This window comes from Orcinus orca, chromosome 15 (genome assembly GCF_937001465.1).
Source record: "Orcinus orca chromosome 15, mOrcOrc1.1, whole genome shotgun sequence".
Lineage (NCBI taxonomy): Eukaryota > Metazoa > Chordata > Mammalia > Artiodactyla > Delphinidae > Orcinus > Orcinus orca.
In genome coordinates this window covers 23,878,497-23,898,570 of record NC_064573.1, presented here as the reverse complement: position 1 = coordinate 23,898,570, position 20,074 = coordinate 23,878,497, and positions in this window count along the sequence as shown.

Sequence of the window (20,074 nt, the reverse complement as noted above, 5' to 3'; positions counted from 1 at the left end):
CTCCCCTGAGCTTGAGCCGCCTGCATCGAGTCCAGAGTCTCCTTAGCATCTCTGCTTGGGTCTCCTATCTCCTTCCTTCCCACCTTGCCACGTGCCCTCATTCAGTTCCCTTACTCAGAAACCTGAGAACGCAATGTGGCTCCTTTCCTTCTCCCTACTTCCAAATCACCACCACACCTTGTCAGTTCTGTCTCCCAAATACCTATTGACTGTCAAGAGATACATCTCACTGAGTTACTGTAAAGCATCCGACTTTGTTCTTCTCTATCTGCCCTCCATCCCAAAGGCAGCATATCTTTCGAAAGCTTACATTCTAAAACGCCTCCACCTCTCACCAGTGTCCCTGGATGAAGTCTGTGTGTGTCCTCAGCCTACCTCTGGGAATCTCATCTCTCTCCACTTCCACCCTTGCCCTCTGTGGTGGGTTGAATCATGACCCCCAAATTCCCATCCCAGGGAACCTCAGCGTGTGACTTTATTTGGAGCTAGGGTCTTTGCAAATGTAATTAAAGATGGAGATGAGCTCATTCTGGGTTAGGTGGGCCCTAAATCCAATGATGTGTCCTCATGGGAAGAAGAGACACAGAGAGAAGAGGCAGGGATTGGAGTCATGTAGCTACAGACATCAAGGATTGCCGGGGCCCCACAGAAGCGAGGAAGAAGCAAGGAAGGCTTCTCCCCGAGAGCCTTCAGAGGGAGTTTGGCTCTGATGATACCTTGATTTGGACTTACAGCTGGCAGAACTGTGAGAGGATAAATTTCTGTCATTTTATTTTATTTTTTTTTTTTGCTTTACAATGGTATGTTAGTTTCAGCTTCACAACAAAATGAATCAGTTATACATATACATATGTTCCCATATCTCTTCCCGCTTGCGTCTCCCTCCCTCCCACCCTCCCTATCCCACCCCTCCAGGCGGTCACAAAGCACCGAGCTGATCTCCCTGTGCTATGCGGCTGCTTCCCACTAGCTATCTACCTTACGTTTGGTAGTGTATATATGTCCATGCCTCTTTATCGCTTTGTCACCGTTTACCCTTTCCCCTCCCCATAGCCTCAAGTCCATTCTCTAGCAAGTCTGTGTCTTTATTCCTGTTTCACCCCTAGGTTCTTCATGACTTTTTTTTCTTAAATTCCATATATATGTGTTAGCATACGGTATTTGTCTCTCTCTTTCTGACTTACTTCACTCTGTATGACAGACTCTAGGTCTATCCACCTCATTACAAATAGCTCAATTTCGTCTCTCTTTATGGCTGAGTAATATTCCATTGTATATATGTGCCACATCTTCTTTATCCATTCATCCGATGATGGACACTTAGGTTTTTTTCCATCTCTGGGCTATTGTAAATAGAGCTGCAATGAACATTTTGGTACATGACTCTTTTTGAAGGACTTCCGGGAAGATGGCGGAAGAGTAAGACGCGGAGATCACCTTCCTCCCCACAGATACACCAGAAATACATCTACGCGTGGAACAACTCCTACGGAGCACCTACTGAACGCTGGCAGAAGACCTCAGACCTCCCAAAAGGCAAGGAACCCCCCACGTACCTGGTTAGGGCAAAAGAAAAAACTAAACAGAGACAAAAGGATAGGGACGGGTCCTGCACCAGCGGGAGAGAGCTGTGAAGGAGGAAAAGTGTCCACACACTAGGAAGCCCCTTCGCGGGTGGAGACTTCGGGAGGCGGAGTGGGGGAGCTTGGGAGCCGCGCAGGAGAGCACAGCAACAGGGGTGCGGAGGGCAAAGCGGACAGATTCCAGCGCAGAGGATCGGGCCGACCGGAACTCACCAGCCGAGATGCTTGTCTGCTCGCCCGCCAGGGCGGGCGGGACTGGGAATTTCTGTCATTTTAATCCACCATGTTTATGGTAGTTTGTTATGGCAGCCCTAGGAAACCAAAGCACGACTTCTGTTTCAGCTGTAACGCGGTTACTTGGATTTCCTTGTACTCGTCTTTCCTTCAGGGCTGCCCTGACTCCCTTCCCCTTCAGCCTGACTCATGGGAACCTCTTGATGTGTGTTCTCAGATGGGTTACTTGTGTCCCTTCTGTGTCCCCAGAGCACACGGCTCTCTGCGTACTAACTGCCTCTCTACTTGCCTGAATCCTTCCTCTACTGGGAGCCCTGAGACAGGGGCATCTTAGGGACACAAACGTTCTCCCCTCACGCTCAGATAATGCCTAGTCTGCAGCAGATTCTGAGCAAGCATTTGTGGGAGGACTGAGGGCCAGTTCCTCTGTCAGGCATTATTCTCTGTGGGTATCATTTCCAGCTACCTTTGCAAAAGCCTTGTGAGTTAAATAGTACTAGTATTTATTCTCTATTCAAGACATGGAAACCAAGGCTAAGGGCCTCCAGGGGCTGACCTGAGGGGCATCAAAGTCTGTTTACAGGCCTTGTAGCCAACAGGAGTTTGGAAACTTATTTTGGGCTCTACACGGCCTGGCTGTCAAAGCTGTATTTTTCACTGTCCAAAGTCCAAAACTCAGACTTTGCCGAGGAACGTGCTTCTGACATCAAGTGGGAAACGGCAGTGGTCATTGCTGGGGGTGGACTGGGGCAGAGCGAGGCCGAGGGAGGAACGCCAGCCTGGGACCCCAACACTAGGAGACACGCATGGGCAAGTGCTTGGGCGCCCGTCCTCCACAGGCACGCGGTTGCTACGGGGAGGAACTGAGCTCCAAGTTAGGAAGACTTAGGGGAATCCAGGCCTCCCTGCTAGCGGCTTTGTGACCCAGAAAAGTCCTTTCATCTCTCAGGCCATTGTCGGCCTTCTTCACCCCTTCCAGACTAACTGAAATGGAATTTCTCGAGGAGGGTCCACGTCTGTTTTTAAGGGTCCCTTAGGAGATTCTAGTGCTCAGGAGGGGTTGAGAATCAGTGGATGGACAAGGGCACCTCGGAGTCTTGAGAGCTTAGATAGAAGGGAACCCACAAGGGGATAGAGGGTGAAGATGGGGAAGCTGCAGGAGATGAAAGGCAAACTTGGCTGAGCTGTAATTGTGCCCAGAGTTGGGGGTGGGGAGAAGGGCTGTCACAGCTTCTAGAAGGAGAATATTCTCAGAGACTTGCCCCCTGGGCCTCTGTAAACCATTGCACCTACCCAGCCCCCTTCACTCCCCCCCTCTCCAAGAGGAGCCCTTTCGCAGCTCCTCTCTCTCACCGAGCCCTCACCTTGGCCCTAGGGGGCTCCAGGCTCACCTGACACTGGGCCCTGGTTTCTGCTCACCTGTCTCTCCCTGGAGGCTGAACTCCTTCAGCCTGAGTCTACACCTTACCCTAATTGTTCCACCCACGTGCGTCCTGTCTCTTGTGCACTTTTTCTGCCCTGGAGAGCTGGGTTAGAGTCCTACAGTGCAAAGAGCATGGGCTTTGGAGGCCGCACGTCTGCAAGAATTGTCACTTATTGGCAACATAACTCTGAGCAAATGATTAACCTCCCTGCCCAGACTCCATTTCCTTGTCCATAAAACGGGAATAACAATACCTTCCTCTTAGGGCTGTTGTGAAGATAAGATGAAGCAATGTGTAGAATGTCCTTGGCATATAGTAGGTGATCAATAAACTCATGTTGATTAACCAAGCCACTGGATAATCACTGGCATAATCATAACTAAGATCAGGGAGCACTTGTTTATTTTCTCTTTTAGTACAGTCAGCCTGTGGGGTTTTATTAGCCTCATTTTGCAGATATGGCAAACGAGGTTCAGACAAGTTATCAAGTCCTCAAGGCCCACTCCTTCTAAGAGGCACGTCTGGGGCTGCCCTGAGGACAGAGCCCCGTAGATCCTCCACTTTCTCTACTCCATTGCTCCTTGGATGGATATGACAGGCTGTTTTGGCTCTGCTCTTGCGCTGAGAGCACAGTCTGTGGTTCAGGCCCCCTCCAGAGTCTTTTTGACAGAACTCAAGCTTGGCAAGCTTGGCCGATGCTTCCATCTGCCGGGCAGCTGGGAAGGCTCTGTCATGTTTGGCTGCAGACTCTGGTCATTTGCAAAGGTACGGGGCTGTGTTATGTTTTGGTGTGTTCTCCTGTGTGGAGGGCATGTGCAGCCCTCCAGCTGATGTCCCGGGGTGTGGCTGGGGCCAGGCCCACACCCTGTCTCTTCTCCCTCTCGGTCCTTTCCACGACTGGCATCAGGGCTGCCAGCGTGGTCTGGAACATCGTTTTTTTTTTGCAGCAGCAGTGCACATAGTCACATTGGCTTAGTGCAGGAGTGGAGAACAGGAGGGAGGCCAAGGAGGGGGAATGATGGGGTTGGGACTTTTCTGACACGAGGAGACTGGAGCCACATGTGCTTCTGCTGGGACTGGTCTGAGGCCCCATGGATGGGAGGCCAAATGGAGGATCCAATTCAGAGTCTGGGAAAGATTGCAGTGGGGCCTCCAGGGCAGGAGGCAGGGCTGGTGCTGGGGTCTTGGCCTCCCTTCCCTGCAGGCCCTGGTGAGAAGCATGTGGAGTTGCCAAGCTGCCATGTCCAGGCTGGGGCCTGGCTTCCTGGGCCGGGAATTTAGTGTCACCCTTTCACCATTCCCTGACCTGGCTCCCCAGGTTTTGGTCATAGCTGCAGAAATGATCTGAGTTGGGGTTTTTTTTTCCTTCAGATTTTCTTTAGACCTAATTGATGGCTCTACCTTGGCAACCCCACCAATGTCACCCAGCTCTTTTTCCCCCACACGCCCCAGCTGTGTTCTTAGGAAAGCGGGTGCCCCAGCTCTGTTCTTAGGAGCCTTAAAGTTGCTGACACACTTAACAGAGTGTCAGCCCAGAGCTGTGTGAATATTAGCTCCCAGTGTGATAAACCCCAGGTGTGTGAAGCCAGGGACCCCAGAGGTGTTTGAAATGACTAAGAACCAGGCCACATTCTTCACTATAAATTTTATCTGCACAGATAAAGTTAGAGTGTTTTTAAAGCACCTTTATCTCAGTCATCTCTTCTGTTCTCGTCCCATTCGTTTTCCCAGGGTTGTCTTGTTTATTCTTTTTTTTTTTTTTTGCATTTTTAATTGATTTTTACTGTGATAAAATATACATAGTACAAAATTTATAGTTTTAGCTGTTTTAAGTGTATGGTTTTGTGCCATGAGGAACATTCACATTGTTGCATCACCGTCGCTACCAGCCATCTCCAGAACATTTTTAAAAATTGATGTATAGTTGATTTACAATGTTGTGTTAGTCTCAGGTGTACAGCAAAGTGATTCAGTTTTATATGTGTATATATATATATATTCTTTTTCAGATTCTTTACAATTATAGGTTGTTACAAGATATTGATTCCGAACATTTTAAAAAACTGAGGTATAGTTGATGTATAATATTATATAAGTTACAGGTGTACAATATAGTGATTCACAATTTTTAAAGGTTGTACTCCATTTACAGTTATTATAAAATATTGATTATATTCTCTGTGTTGTACAATATGTCTTGTAGCTTATTTTATACATAATTATTTGTACCTCTTAATCCCCTACCCGTATGTTCCCCCTCCCTGCTTCCCTCTCCCTACTGGTAACCACTAGTTTGTGTTCTCTGTCAGTTTGCTTCTTTTTTGTTATATTCACTAGTAGTATTTTTTAGATTCCACACATAAGTGATATCACACAGTATTTGTCTTTCTCTGACTTATATCACTTGGCATGGTGCCCTCCAAGTCCATCCATGTTGCTGTAAATGGAAAAATTTTGTTCTTTTTTATGGCTGAGTAGTATTCCATTGTGTGTGTGTGTGTGTCTGTGTGTATATACACACACATTATATATATATATATATATATACGTATATATAAATGTGTATATATATATATATACATATATATATATACACATCTACTTTACCCATTCATCTGTTGATGGACATCTGAGTTGCTTCCATATCTTGGCAATTGTAAATAATGCTGCTATGAACATTGGGGTGCACGTACCTTTTCAAATTAATGTTTTTGTTTTTTTCAGGTATATACTCAGAGTGGAATTGCTGGGTCATATGGTAGTTCTATTTTTAGTTTTTTGAGGAACCTCCATACTATTTTCCACAGTAGCTGCACCAATGTACATCCCTACCAAAGTGCACGAGGGCTCCCTTTTCTCTGTGTCTTCACCAACATTTGTTATTTGTGCTCTTTTTGATGATAGCCATTCTGACAGGTGTGAGGTGATATCTCATTGTGGTTTTGATTTGCATTTCCCTGATAATTAGTGATGTTGAGGTTCTTTTCATGTGCCTGTTGGCCATCTGCATTTCCTCTTTGGGAAAATGTGTATTCAGTTCTTCTGCCCGTTTTTAAATTGGGTTGTTTGGTTTTCTGATGTTGAGTTGTATGAGCTATTTATATATTTTGGATATTAATCCCTTAGTCATATCATTTGCAAATATTTTCTCGCATTCAGTAGGTTGTCTTCTTATTTTGTTGATGGTTTCCTCTGCAATGCAAAAGCTTTTAAGCTTAATTAGGTCCCACTCTTTTTTAAAAATATTTATATATTTATTTATTTATTTGGCTGTGCTGGGTCTTAGTTGCGGCACACAGGATCTTCATTGCAGCGTGCAGGATCTTCGTTACGGCATGCAGGATCTTCAGTTGTGACATGTGAACTCAGTTGCGGCATGTGGGATCTAGTTCCCTTACCAGGGGTCAACCCTGGGCCCCCTGCTTTGGGAGCGCACAGTCTTAGCCACTGGACCACCAGAGAAGTCCTCCATTTGTTTATTTTTACTTTTATTTCCTTTGCTTTAGGAGAAGGATCCAAAAAAATATTGCTACAATTTATGTCAAAGAGTGTTGCATCTGCAGAACATTTTTATTTTCCCAAAGGGAAATTCTACATCCATTAAACAATAACTCCACATTCCCCCCTTCCCCCCAGCCCCAGGCAACTACCATTCCACTTTCTATCTCTATGAATTTGACAACTCCAGGTACCTTATATAAGTGAAATTATACAGTATTTTTCCTTTTTGTCTCATCAGCTCTTCCTGTTGGTTTTAGTTACGTTTATTCAGTCCTGGTCTCATCCAATATCTATTAGTCGCCTACAGAAATAACCCCAGCTGCTGTTCACTGGGCACCAGCTTGTGCCAGGCTGGGCACTGAAAGCTCCCCCGTGTGTTATCCTTTAATCCTCAGCACCACCCTGGGCAGGAGGTCTTAGTGTTAAGCCCATTTCAGAGATTATGGGCATGAGGCCCAGAGCTGTGGCACAGCTGGGGATGGTGGGCTGCGGGTGGAACGCTGGTGGTCCGACTCCCACTTCCTCCTCTCCAGCCAGGTCCTGGATTCTGGGCAGGAAGCTAAGCCGTCTAGCCCGGTGCCTGCTTCATGGCATCCTGACTGTTTCATAGGACCCTGATTGACCTGACCCCCTTCTTTTCCAAAAGTGCTGTTCCTGCGTGTTTCAGTGGGGACAACATCCCAGTCCCTCCCATCACTTCCCAGAGTCAGGAAAGGGGAGATCTTTTTTTTCTTTTTTTAACATCTTTATTGGAGTATAATAATTGCTTTACAACGGTGTGTTAGTTTCTGCTTTATAACAAAGTGAATCAGCTATACGTATACATATATCCCCAGATCTCCTCCCTCTTGCGTCTCCCTCCTACCCTCCCTATCCCACCCCTCTAGGTGGACACAAAGCACGGAGCTGATCTCCCTGTGCTATGCGGCTGCTTCCCACTAGCTATCTATTTTACATGTGGTAGTGTATATATGTCCATGCCACTCTCTCACTTCACCCCAGCTTACCCTTCCTTGAGCCCCTCCTCCAACCATCCATCTTGCTCCTGGGATGTTTTCTCCTCAATGACTTGCAGATTGAAAACTCCCCCCCCCACCCCCCAACCCCCTCCCCACCCAAGACTTGCTTCTTTCCTTTGGCCTGAATTAATGTGGTAGCCTCTGAACTGGCCTGGCTGCTCCCAGCTGACACCCTTCCAGTCCGCCCTGATGAGGAAGCCGGGAGCAGCTGGGTCCACAGTCTCCCAAGGGAGCCCCACTCATACGGGCTTCAGGCAGAGTGCAGTCTTGCTCCTGGGCGGAGGCAGAGCCTTGACTGTGTGGAGTCCAAAAAGCAAATCTGATCATTTTATTCCCTTGCCTGATATCGTGCTGTGGCTCCTCAGAGCAAAAGGCCACAGTTCTCTGCCTGCCTTTGCAAAATCATCTACTGATGCTCCCACCTCATCCCTGACATCTCAGCCAACCCAACTCTCTGCAGTTCCCAATGCCTGTTGCCTTACTCATCCTGTTCCTGCTTTCTGGAATGTTCCTGTTCTTGGCTTGTTGAGCTCCCATGAAGCCTCCAAGACTAACTGACTCACAAGTGAGGATTCCTCCATTCTGAATTAATCACCTCTTCTGGAACTTCACTGCCTGTCCTTTGTTTAACAGTGAATTCCACGTTGTATCATCTTTATATCCTGGTGCCCAGCAAGGGAGTCGGCACACAGTGGTACTCTAAGCACTCCAACCCATGGGGTCCATCCTTGTGGACTCCAGGCAAACATACAGCCCTGCCCTGTGACCCTAGTCAGCTCCCCTCTGACTGCCTAAAACAAGGGCATCATTTCCTTCATTCTAAGACTCACTCTTAAAAAATATTTTAAAGAACCTTAATTAAGATGTGTCTTATAACCTATGTGTAAATTTTTAATATGACAGTGCTCCCTGGCAATAACTTGCTATTAGATTGATGGCATTTCTTCTAATTCGTGTCATCTTAGAATCAAGGAAACATTTTAGCTCAAACTTTACCTTTTCCTCAAGCTCTCAACCCACTATTTCCAAGTCATTTTAGCAGAATTTGCATCATCTTATTTCTCAGACAAAAAGAGGTCTTTCAGAAACTCCTTCAGGGGCTTCCCGGATGGCACAGTGGTTAAGAATCCGCCTGCCAATGCAGGAGACATGGGTTCGAGTCCTGATCCGGGAAGATCCCTCATGCCGTAGAGCAACTAAGCCCATGCGCCACAACTACTGAGCCTGTGCTCTGGAGCCCGTGAGCCACAACTACTGAAGCCCGCGTGCCTAGAGCCCGTGCTCTGCAACAAGAGAAGACACCGCAATGAGAAGCCCGTGCACTGCAACCAAGAGTAGCCCCTGCTCACCGCAACTAGAGAAAAGCCCACGCGCAGAAACGAAGACCCAAAACAGCCAAAAATAAATAAGTAAATTTATTTAAAAAAAAAACTCCTTCAATTTCTTGCCATACCTGCACCCCCATTCTCTGCACCCCACAGCTTCTTCACTCCTTCACTGCTCTAAGTGGATCAGATTCAAATCCTGGCTCTGGCCACTTACCTGCAATGAGACTATGGGCAAGATGGAATGTCCTTATCTGAAATATGTGAGTGAATGGTATCTACCTTAGAGGTGCCAAGAAAGTAAACAATCCATGTAGTTTCCAGGATTAGGTCATTAGGTGTATTCATTTCCTGTTGTTGTAGTAGACAATTTCCATAAACTTGATGGCTTAAAACAACACACATTTATTTTCTTATGGTTCTGTAGGTTAGAAATCTGACACGGGGCTCACTGAGCTAAGATCAGGATGTCAGCAGGGCTGTGTTCCTTCCTGGAGCCTGTAGGGGAGAATCTGTGCACCTGCTTTTTCCAGCTGCTAGAAGCTGCCCGCATTCCTTGGCTCACGGCCCCTTCCTCCAGTAACCTAATCATGGAAGTGACATTCCTTCATTTTTGCTGTATTCTATTCATAAGAAGGGGGTCTCTAGGTCCATCCCACACCCAAGACCCCACCTGAGCTCTGCCAATGTTTGCTGAGTGGATTGATTGCAGAAAAAGGCCCTCGAGACTTCCCTGGCAGTCCAGGGGTTGAGACTTCCCTGGTGGTCCAGTGGTTAAGACTCCGTGCTTCCATGCAGGGGGCGCGGGCTGGATCCCTGGTCAGGGAACTAAGATCCTACATGCCACGTGGTGTGGGAAGAAAAAAGAAAAAGGCCCTCGAGTGAGAACCTTAGCAAGGAAGAACAGTGCCTCTAAGATTCTCATGTGAAGTATGATTACCCAATGAAAACTCATATCTGATCTGGGCTCTTGCCCTGAAATACAAATGACATCAAAAGTAAACGCATCTAAGGCAGCGGAAATATTTTGCCACATGTTGATGGGAACCAATGCCTGAAAAGAGGCATAAAACCTTTATCCACATGAGATAAAGAATAGAGTTGACTCTAAGATCATAATCTGGTCCTAATACATGAATCTGCTAATGATTTTCCTTGCTATAGGCTTGCCCGAAATATTAGGTGTCCCATAAACGTTTTTCCCTACCATGTGACACTTTGCTTCTATCTTCATGTCTCTTTCAGCTTCAGGAAGTAGGTTAAAAGTGAGGAATCAGGTCAGAAAGAAAGAGTGTGAGGTGTTAGCTAGAAAGTGAAGGGTGTGTTTGCAGGAGAGCTTCACTAGCAGGAATTTCTACCTGAGGCCCCTCCTCTTCCCCCACAGGTGTGGGCCACGCTCCAGGGGAGCCTGAGAGACGGCACCTTAATCGGGGAGAGCTGTGTCCTGAGAAGCGGGAGGGAGGGTGCCTGGGTGTGTGGTTTCCTGGAGCCTGGGTGCGCAGACACTTTCACTTGGATGACTCATTAGCCCAGGTGGGGCTGGGGCAGTCCGCAGCCAAGGTTCACTTCCTTCCGGAGAAATGTGCTTGCCCGGGGCTCACAGGCCTCCCTGAGACTGATAGGCAGAGTCGATTACATAGCGCTCTTTAAGAAGGCAAACAATCTCCCCTTTACACAAACACTCAAGCAAACCAAACCTGGGGCTTCTTTTTCTTTTAAACCAAAACATTCCGGTTTTGTTTTTTTTTTTACATTTTATTTATTGATTGATTTTTGGCTGCGTTGGGTCTTCATTGCTGCATGCAAGCAGGGGCTACACTTCATTGTGGTGCGCGGGCTTCTTATTGTTGTGGTTTCTCTTGTTGCAGAGCACGGGCTCTAGGCGCACGGGCTCTAGGCGTGCGGGCTTCAGTAGTTGCAGAACGTGGGCTCAGTAGTTGTGGCTCGTAGGCTCTAGAGAGCAGGCTCAGTAGTTGTGGCGCACGGCTTTAGTTGCTCCGCGGCATGTGGGATCTTCCCGGACCGGGGCACGAACCCATGTCCCCTGCATCGGCAGGCAGACTCTCAACCACTGCGCCACCAGGGAAGTCCCAATCTGGGGCTTCTAATTGTCCCCCTGGCTTGGATCCAAGGCAGCAGTTTGGGCTTATCTTTTTCTTGGATTAATCTGGAATAACTCCCCCTATATCTCCTCTTACCCTCAATCCCCCAACATACTCTAGAAGCTAGAGCCCCACCACTACTCCCACCAACACTCCCCCCACCACTACTGGATGACTCTTTGCTGTGGGGCTGTCTGTGCCTTGTAAGTTGTTGAGCAGCACCCCTGACCACTACTCACTAGATGCCCACGCCACTAGCACCTCCCGAGTTGTGACAACTAAAAACATCTGTCGACATTACCAAATGTCTCCTGGGAAACAAAACCACCCCAACCGAGAACCACTGATCTCCTTAAAGCCTTTAATGCCATGTGTCAGCGTCTCAGAGTTCAAACTAGTGGCCTGAATTTGATTAAAGATCAATTCAGAATGAGGAAAGAGTGACAGGGTCTAGCAAACTGTGTGTCGAGCAGAGCACGATGAGACCAGTTCTACAGTGAACTAGTCCCACAGGCTAGGGCAGGCTAGCTGTCCTTCTGGAACCTTCAACGTGCTAACCCCCAATACAGCAAAATAGTAGTCTTTTCCTAACCGTGCAGGTGAAGATAAGGGCCATAAAATACCAGCCAGAGCTGGGAGCTCTTTGGAGAAATTTGCATGGCGATAAGACCAGCGTTACGCATTTTTACTATCCTTCTGCTGGAACCACCATTGGGTCAAGCTGTTGGCCTAGAGACTTATGGAGACTATATAGACAGATCTCCATGAGAAACCTGATTTCAAATATTCTGTCCCACAGTCCCCACGTACCTTTGAAATATCCCAGGAATCCCACAGTTGTGTTTCTCAGCCTGCCTCTGACCCCCTGGGGAGTGGGAAGCAAGGGGAGAGCTTTGGTTGGACCTCGTGAGCTGCTTTTGGTCACTTTCCTCATGAGGTACGGCCCAGCATGGAGGCTGGCTGGGGCCCTGCTGCCCTCTTGAGTTGAGGGACTATGTGACATGGATTGAAAATGGGCAAGAGGCAAATCCTGTGTCCTCCAAAGACGCAGACAGGCCTTGCTCACGTAGACATTCCTTACATTGTAGACATTCTTGCCTTAAATGGATCAAGAGTGAAGGGAAAAGTGCTTTACTGTGAGTCAAGAACCTGGAATTCTGGTCCCAACTTTGCTGCTTCCCCTTTCTGGGTCTTGCTTTTATTATGTGTAACGTGAGAGAGCTGGACTAGATACCTCTAAGTTTACTTCGAGCTATGACATTATCTAGTTCCTGATAACATCTGCCTGCAGAAAGCAGTATATAGGCAGAGGGTGTCCTCCAAGAGTTCAGATTCTGATTCTGGTGCTTGAACCATTTAATCCTTAAACCATTAAGGATTTGGGGCCAGGCTCCAAGCATCTGAATCCTTACAGGTTGTGTGATCTTTCTAAAGTTATTTAAACACTTAGTTTCTTCATCTATAAAATGGGCCTAATCCCAGTAGCTAGTCATAGGATGGGTAATGTTCTTAGAACAATGCCTGCCATATAATAAATTCTCAGTATGTGTTAGCTATTAATCTTATCACAATACAGTGTGATCAAACCATAGTAAAGATGTCAGCAGAATGCTGGAAATGCCTAAGTGAGGAATGTTATCCAAAGCAATCCAGGGAGGCTTGTCTGTGTGCATCTCTGCGGGTTTATCAAGTCTCAGAAACCAGGAATATCCAAGTAAATCCAGTTATCCAGCATCCTATGTGGCTTTTCCCAAGCCTGTGGGCTGTCTCCCAGAAGTGGGGAACTTGGCTCCTCAAATATGGCCTGGGCCCAAGTTCTCTTGAGGTCACTCCAGACTTATGGAGCTGGGAACAGCTGCTTTCAGGGTAAAGTCAGTGGTGTGTTGAACTGATGGAATTTTCTATCATTTTAATTGTTTATGGGAAACAAATGGCCAGTGATTCAGAGAAATAATATTTGGTCCTGGTGCTGAAAAAAACCTGAAATTTCTGGACAACCTTGGTGAATACAAAGCCATAATCGTCTTTTACACCCAGGTACAACTCAAAAACATCCAGTCTGGAGAACAAACAGAAATGACCCCAATGATAGGACACCACTGGATATGTAAGTCCCCGAGAAGAAGTATTGGTACCGTGGGCATGGTTATTAATGAATCCTACATTTCACTTGGCTCTTAGCATTTTTGGGGGGTCTTTCTGGCAGTTATATTGAATGTAACTATCAAGTGCCAAGACAATTCAATGGGGGAAATGGATAGTTTTTTCAACAAATGGTGCTGGGACAACTGAATATCACATGCGACAGAATGAAGTTGGACCCTACCTCACACCATATACAAAAATTAACTCAAAATGGATCAGAGATCTAAATGTATGAGCTAAAACTGTAAAACAGAAGAAAACATGGGAGTAAATCTTTGTGGCCTTGGAATAGACAATGGTTTCTTTGATATGACACCAAAAGCACAACTGAAAAAAGAAAAAATAGATAAATTGGACATCATCCAAATTAAAAAAATTTTGTGCTTCAAAGGACACTATCAAGAAAATAAAATGACAAATCATTGAAAAGGAGAAAAAATATATATATATATTTTTTTTGCGGTACGCGGGCCTCTCACTGTTGTGGCCTCTCCCATCGCGGAGCACAGGCTCCGGACGCGCAGGCTCAGCGGCCATGGCTCACGGGCCCAGCTGCTCCGCGGCATGTGGGATCTTCCCGGACCGGGTCATGAACCCGCGTCCCCTGCATCGGCAGGCGGACTCTCAACCACTGCGCCACCAGGGAAGCCCAGGGGAAAATATTTTCACTCAAGAACTTGTTCACATATATTCATAGTGGGATTATTCATAACAGCCAAAAAGTAGAAATAAACCAAATGCCCATCAGCTGAAGAATGGATGGATAAACAAAACATGGGCCATGCAAACAATGGGATGCTTTTCACCCACAGAAAATGGAATGGCACATTGTTCCATGCTACAATGTGGATGAACCTTGAAAACATCATGCTAAGTGTAAGAAGCCAGACTCAAAAGGCCACGTATTGTGTGATTTCATTTATATGTAATGTCCAGAATAGGCCAGTCCACAGAGACAGAAAGTAGCTTAGTGGTTGCAGAAGCTGGGAAGAGGAGGGAATGTGGAGTGACTGCCAATGCATATAGGATTTCTTTTCTGGGCTGATGAAAATGTTCTGGTACTAGAGAGTGGTGATGGTTGCACAACGTGGTGAATAAGCTAAAAATTGCTGAATTGTACACTTTAGAATGGTGAATTTTGTGGTTTGTGAATTATACCTAAAAAAAAAAAATGTAGCTATCAAGTGACACCTCTCTCTCCCTGCCTGTCACACCTCTCCACTCATTTCTTAGTCTTTCTTCACCTGGATTACTTCAGTCCAAGTATTTCTGTTCTGTATTTTGCAGCTGATAATTTTTAATATGGCAGAAATTTATTTTATTTTTTCCCCGTTACATTTCATCTTGTTGTTTTAGCCCATCGTTTTATCTTTCCAAAATCTTGCTGAACATGTAATTCTGGCATATGAAAGATCTGTGATATCTTCAAGTTATGTATAATCTATACATTTGACAAATGTGTATCTTTCACTAAGACTTTGATTAAGAAGCTTTGAACAGGAATTGGTCTTTGACAGAATGAGGCATTTTACCTTAACAAAATGTTTCTTGGAAATTAAAACAACCCTATGGTATATATGTGACAATTCTATTATCTGAAGTGATTGGGAGTTTGTCTGCTGATTTTCACTCATGGTGGCTTATTTCCTTGCATATTTTGAATTTTGGATTGTGAATTCATGTTTTGCAGGGTTTCATCTGTGAAATTCCTCTGTGGTCTCTGGAGAGCAGTATTGCATTTGAATCTCACAGTGCTTTCAGCCTGAGATGTTAATCTCTTACCTGGGGCGAGGTGAGGGCTTACTGAATCATACAAATAGTATAAATGTGAATCCCTAATCTAGATAAAGGTGGGTCCCTCATTATAAATTATTAGGGGAGATATATTTTCTATCAGAGCTCTGGACAAGATAGACAAGTCACCTTATTATCTCTCTTTGTAAGTGAGCAGATTCCTCACCCCCCACCCCCGTCATTGTTTTATGGAGGGTAAAAGCTTTAAAAGGGCTTGGCTCTATGTGGGAATTATAGTTCCAGTGCATGCTGGCCTCAGGCCCTGTTCCTGTCTCTGTTAATGGCCATTAAATCTGAAGCTCTTCAGGTCTCAAGACTGGCAGTCTCCACTGCCCCCACCACCATCCCACCTCCACCCCAGCCAGAACAGCCACAGTATCACTCCTACCTTCTTCTTCGGCTTCACTTTTCTTCTCTTTCTTTTTGGCTGCAGGATTCTCTTTTATTTATTTATTAAAAATATTTTTTTAGGGCTTCCCTGGTGGCGCAGTGGTTGAGAGTCCTCTTGCCGATGCAGGGGACAAGGGTTCGTGCCCCGGTCCGGGAAGATCCCACATGCCGCGGAGCGGCTGGGCTGGTGAGCCATGGCCGCTGAGCCTGCGCGTCCGGAGCCTGTGCTCCGCAACGGGAGAGGCCACAATAGTGAGAGGCCCGCGTACCGCAAAAAAAACCAAAACACCACATAAATACAAGAGCTTGTTATAAGATGGTTTTTATAGGGAAATATAATTTGAGTTCCAAACAACCACTTTCAAATGAATTCTTGGAACATAATTGTAGGGGCCATCTGTTGTTTTTGGTCTGCCCAATGACCTTTTCACCTTCTTCTGATAACAATACCACCCACCCCTCTTCCTCTGAGGAAGTGGTCCTCCGCAACTCCAAACGTGTGATACTGCTGGGGCTGCCATTGCATTATCCCACTGCCAGGGCACAGGGATGGACATGTGACGCAGGCTTGGCCAATCATAGTGGTCACCCCACTCCACTCACACAATGATTGGTCCATGAGATCCATGACCCTTAAAGTCTGGCCAATCACTGTCCTACCTGGACATTTTGACATACTTAAGCATAGAGAAAGGTTCTTTCCTTCTGCTGGGGGCTCCTGAGCAGGGGTGACATGGGCTGTTGACAGTCTTGTCTTACCCCTGTCCTGCTTCCCACGCCACTCAGAAAAAGCTTTCCACAGTAGGAGAGAATCAGGCTGACCTGGGGGTTGATGCTGGGAAGCTGAGTCAAGAGTAGGAGGGAGACTCCTGGTGCATCATTGGAGCCCCTAGTCTCCATCCCTGAGACAGTTACTTTCCTGTCTCCAGACCAACACATCTCCTTCCCTTCCGCCACAGCAGACGTTGTGTCTTTGGTATCTGAAAAAATCCTGATCAACACAAGTTAACCTATTGTGAATGGGAGGGGACTGTTCATGAGCCTCAGGCTACTTCGTGTGTGAATATCTTCCTTGTCCAAAGAAATGTGAAAGGTCTCACAGGCAGGAGACTTGGGTTTGAGGCAGGGTAGTCAGCCAACAATAAAGACATAGCTATTGAATTAAACTGAAATGAACTAGTGATCTTTACAAAGAAAGCCTGCATCTGCCTTACTTCCTTTTCAGAGCACAGTGGGGTATAAAAAGTAACATCTAATAATAGACTCTAAGTATATACAGTTCGGTGAGTCAATGAATAGATTCACAATTAAATTAAGGAAAGCTCCTGGTTCACTTTATCTCTAACTAGAGGCAATTCTGTTCACTACACAGGCTCAAGAGGCAAGGCCTGTGCGCTGTGGGGAAGAGGCAAGGGAAATCGGAACTCTTTTTTCTGTTCTGGGCTCTTGTTTTGAACATTGCTTAAAAGACTGGTTCTTATCCAGGTACTGGTAATCATTTCTTGAGATTTCTGCCGAGAGAAGATGTGAACTGTAGATTGGACCCGTTGACTGGAATGTGGAGTTTGAGGACACACAGCGATATGTAAAGGGGTGCAGTTTCTGGGCAGAGGTGAGAGCACCAGCCGGCAGGCAGCCCAGCACAGCTCACTTTTTCGAAAAATCAAAACAGAGCAGCGTCGCCCACAGCATAACATAACTTCAGCAAGGAAGTGCAGCAAGGAGCCAGAAGGAGCCTGATGAAGCAATTCAGGAGCTAGGACGATGCTTGGGAATTTTAGATTGCTTCACTCTAGTAGCAAAAGTTAAATGAATAGGTTTCCATTAAAGTCTGGCCTTATGAACCTAGATTTATCCTCCCGTTGAAGGTTAATAAAATGTTTCGTATAATAGGCTCGGGAATAAGTATTCTGTCATCACAGAAGCTGCAGAGGCCCTGAGGTCTGAACAAGAGCTAAGTGGTGGTCAGAGGTAGCAGACAGAGCTGGCGTGCACAGCACTCCGAGGCTGCCAGTTCTGGCTCTAACCACTTGCCTGGCCAGGGACCTTGTTCTCCATTTTTCTCATCTGCAAAGTGCCCTTCTTGCATTATAGAGTTGTTTTAAAGATCAGATGAAATAGTGGATGAAAATATATTTTGAAAACTGTAAATAACTACAGAAATATAAGATCTACATAGGGAGAGGGGAAATCGACTCCAAGAAGAAAAACTATAGAGTCTAATAGGAAACTAAAACCAGGGTCTGAACAATAGAGAAAAGAGAGAAGGACTTTAGAGGACCGGTATTGCCCACCCAGGAGGATGCTACTTTTTGCTGACCTGTTGGAATACGGGTTGTTATTAGGATCCAGGCAGAGTGTTGCAAGGGTTAATGGCCTGGACAGACCCTAGAGCCAGACTGTCTGGGTTCAAACCCCAGCTTCACTCCTTATCAGCCACATGACTTTGGTTGGGACACAGCTTCTCTGTCTCAATTTCTTTACCTGTAAAATGGGTATAACTACACCCAACTCAGAGGATGGTTGTGAGACGTAAGTGAATTCATTCATGTAAAGTACTTGGAACAGTGTCTGGTACACAATAAGTGCTCAGTAAATGGGCTATCATTATTTATTATCAGGTAGTAATCCTGGCCTTGCTAATAATTACTTGTGTGATCTTAGGTGGATTACTGGACATGTCTATGATAAGATGATGCAGCAGGATTCTCGACACTGGCACTATTGACATTTGGGGCCAGACAACACTTTGCTGTGGGTCGTGGTCCTGTGCACTTAGGATGTTTGACAGCATCCCTGGCCTCTGCCCACTAGATGCAGGGGCAAAATTACCCTCAGCTGAGGACACAGGACCACAGGACTAGAGGCAGAGTTCCTCAGCTAGGAATCTATAGACCTTGGGGTTCCCAAAGATAAGTTGAGAGGTCCGTGAACCTCCTGAAATGGTATGTGAACTTTGTGTGTGTGTGTGCACACGTGCACGTGTGAAGGTACAGGTGAATGAGCTCAGATGCATTTTTCTCAGGGGAGAGCTCCAGTTTTATCAGGATCCCAAGGCAGTTTGTGACCCCAAAAAGTCTTCAACCACTGTCCCTGAGTCCCTTCTAGCTCTGATGTAAAGCTCGTCTACCTTTCAGTCACTGTGGGAAGTTCCCTGGTCTTTCTCTCTGAGCCTTTCTGATAACTCTCCTGCCTCCAACCCCCCTTTCTCCTCCACCCAGCCCCTCCCTTCTCTCCCATGTCCATGACTTCCGGGGATTTTCTTGGGAAGTCTGAGTTCACTCTCCAAACGGCCAGCTGCTCTGTGCCTGCTCCCCCCCGGGCGCCCTCTCAGCTGTGAGTAGATGGCAGTGGAAGGTGGCAGGCTGGAGAAGTGTGGCTGGGGAGACACAGGATGGGGGGGTCATAGGACCCCTCTTTCTGGGTAGCTTCAGTCCTGTGCTGGCTTTGCTCATGCCCCTTCCTTGCAGGTGTTCTGGTCCTTGTCACCTCGGGCAGAGCCAGCAGCTTCTTGCCCAGCGTCACTCTGCTGGAGAGCTAATCTATATTTTTAAAATTTTATTGAAGTATAGTTGATTTACAACGCTGTGTTTAATTGCTGCTATACGGCCCAGTGATTCAGTTATACATATATATATTCTTTTTCATATTCTTTTCCTTTATGGTTTATCACAGGATATTGAATATAGCTCCCTGTGCTACACAGTAGGACCTTGTTGTTTATCCATTCCCTATATAATAGTTTGCATCTGCTAATCCCAAATTCCCAATCCTCCCCCACCTCTGCAGCCCCAAGTCTGTTCCCTATGTCTGCGAGTCTGTTTTTGTTTCGTAGATATGTTCATTTGTGTTATATTTTAGATTCCACATATAAGGGATAGCATATAGTATTTGTCTTTCTCTTTCTGACTTACATTACTTAGTATGATAATGTCTAGGTCCATCCATGTTGCTGCTATTGGCATTATTTCATTCCTTTTAGTGGCTGAGTAATATTCCATTGCGTGTGTGTGTGTGTGTGTGTGTGTGTGTATACACATACACCCCCCCCCCCACATCTTCTTTATCCATTCATGTTGATGGACATTTAGGTTGTTTCCATGTCTTGGCTATTGTAAACAGTGCTGCTATGAACACAGGGGTGTACGTATCTTTTCAAATTACAGCTTTGTCTGGATATATGCCCAGGAGTGGGATTGCTGGGTCATATGGCAACTCTATTTTTAGTTTTCTGAGGACACTCTATACTGTTTTCCATAGTGGCTGCACCACCAACAGTGTGGGAGTGGAGAACTAGTCTTGCTGCTGCTGCTGGTGTGGGAGAGTAGCCTATCGCATCTGTGGCGGCAGTGAGGGTCAGCCCAGGAGCTCTTCATGCCACGCAATCGGATCGACTCCTGAGTCTCCCATTAAGAACTTGGCTCTTGACTAAAGAAATCTATTCTCCTTCCAAATCGAATCAGAACCTTCAGTTAGACTGGATCAGGAGTGGAGAGAAGGGAAAGGAGGCCAAGGCACTCGAAGGGTTTCTGATCGTGTCATAGTTTAAATAAATGA